At 47.8% G+C, this 2,130-nt stretch overlaps 1 long non-coding RNA gene across 1 annotated transcript; it reads left to right on the top strand.

Annotated features, from left to right (window-relative positions):
- The first annotated feature begins 701 nt into the window (after positions 1-701).
- LOC135375713 (uncharacterized) lies at positions 702-1,599 on the top strand. The gene is made up of 2 exons (XR_010417354.1): positions 702-1,182; positions 1,307-1,599. It is a non-coding gene; the product is annotated as an uncharacterized LOC135375713 (long non-coding RNA).
- The last annotated feature ends 531 nt before the right edge of the window (positions 1,600-2,130 follow it).

The following is a 2,130-nucleotide window of genomic DNA, read 5'->3' as shown; positions in this document are numbered from 1 at the left end:
CTCAGTTTTTTTTTTATTTCCGCAAAGCAACTGAGGCTATGAGCGGCGTACAGACGTGAACATATGGAGAGAGGACAGCAGGAAGGAGTGGGGGACAGGGGGGTTAGTATGCGTCCTGGAATGACTTCAGGGGGAACTGTGTCGACATTCGTCTGGAAAGTCAGCTTAGTTAAAACTGTCTATAGGCGGTTGTGTATTATTATATTTCGATGCTTTCTTTTTGAGGATCGTGCTTGCGTTTTCCGAGCAAACGACATGTGGTTTTTGGAGGGCTGTGCGGCAAAGTTCGAAGACTCACAAGATATTGGTTGCTTCTGAAGGCTGACCTGAGTTTTTACTACGGACTTTTTCCGGACGCTTGCCGCCAGTTTCGTTTCTCTTCAAACATGCGGGAAAATGCGGTTTAGATCGTATACAGGGTGGTCCATCAACCATAATAGAAATTCATAGTAAAAAACTTAGGCCCCGGAGAGACATGGGGTCAAGGGATTCTTTTTTCTGCCAATAACATATGCCACATATTGGTAACATTTTTATTTCAGTTCAATTGACGGCAAAGTTGGCTAGGAGTGTGCTATGCGGTGAAGTTCATTTTTAAGAGCCCTATGACCACCACCACCACCACCAGCCATCATTTTTAAGAATGCAGTTCCACTGAGGAAGAAGAAAAAGAACGCGCCGATTTGCTGTTATCTGCGAGGATGAAGAAGAAGAAGAAGGATCTGCCAGGAGAGCCGCAGCCGTTCTATTTCCCAGCTGCGCAAATTACACTTGGGATCTCTCAATGCCGAGAGCCAACGAACTATTGGCTGCGGAGCAGAAGTAGATGCATCACCTGGTAACCATAGGTTAGGAGAAGATAGCCGCGAAGTAACTTGGTGCAGTACAGTAGTGTTGTGAGCAGTGGGACAGCAGAGCCCTTCCAGTCAAGCTACAACTTCGGGTTAAGAAGGGGACATACGACAACCGCCTCCAGTGGGGCAACCAAGCCCCGGACAAAAGAGAGCAATGGTACCACCTCCACTGCAAGAGTTTCATGGAGGTCAGCCGGGACCAATAGGACCGGGACAAATGGCTCCTGGACCTTACCCTATGCAACCCATGCAACCCATGCAGGTACCCGATGCAGAAGTGGCGAAGCAACCTCCTCACTATGAAAATGAAGCAGCAAATGGAATAATGGTGAGAATTGCAGCATTTGGGACGGTTGCTATTTGCTGCTGTTGTTGCTGTGGTTGCGTGTACTATGTATTCCTGATGGTCTTGGGCCCTCGCATTGTAATTATTACCACAACTACTGCGACAGATGAATCGAAGAACCAAATCCCGTCTAAGGGATCCCGTCGCTTTGAAGCGGATTTGAACGAGACCACGGCCACGACAGAGGCCTACCTGGGACAAGATGAAGCGGGTAATGTCACGACGCTGTCATCCCTCCTGTTCAAGGTGGTACAGCGCGGTGAAAAACGGCTCAATGAAGGCATTGAATGATGCCAGACAATATGATGCATGAGTTCAATGTAATGCTCACGAATATCATGCCTGTCATTGGCCATTTCTTTATTTTATGTCGCGCAGTGTAAGACCACTGATAACTTGCGTGTATCGTCTTCTGTGTCAGTGTCTCTCGGTTTTCCTCAAAGACCATCCTCGTTCAGAGAATCACGTTAATTAATGCTTTCGATAAGCAAAACTCTTGGTTTGCCACAAAGAATTTTTCAGGAGGAGCTGCCCTCTTCTAACGTCGGAGTCTGCCCAATGGGGGCGTTTATGTTTATTCGCTGAGAGGTGCTCAGAGCGGATATGACGTCACAGAGCTGGATCAAAGGTGCATGAGGCTCAGATCTGCCCGTTCTGTATTTGGATATTGGCGAAGAGTCATCTCCGAGGCACCAGCTGACGTGACCAGCTGGCCATGTTATGTCGAGACTGGTTGATACCCGGGTTCGAATCCCGGTGCCGGCTATGCTGTCTAGGGTTTTTCCTGGGCTTTCCTCAGAGGGCTGTCACACATACAGGATGTCCACCGTAGCTCTAGAACTAGTTTTTAAAAATAGGAAAATCACCTTCTCCTAGTTTTAATCAATGTCGATGTACTCTAAGCCTAAATGCCCACCTTAAGGCTACGGT

The sequence above is a fragment of the Ornithodoros turicata genome, unplaced genomic scaffold (genome assembly GCF_037126465.1).
Source record: "Ornithodoros turicata isolate Travis unplaced genomic scaffold, ASM3712646v1 ctg00000917.1, whole genome shotgun sequence".
In the NCBI taxonomy this organism is placed as follows: domain Eukaryota; kingdom Metazoa; phylum Arthropoda; class Arachnida; order Ixodida; family Argasidae; genus Ornithodoros; species Ornithodoros turicata.
The sequence above is the reverse complement of the archived record's forward strand: the minus strand, read 5'-3'. Positions and strand labels throughout refer to the sequence as shown.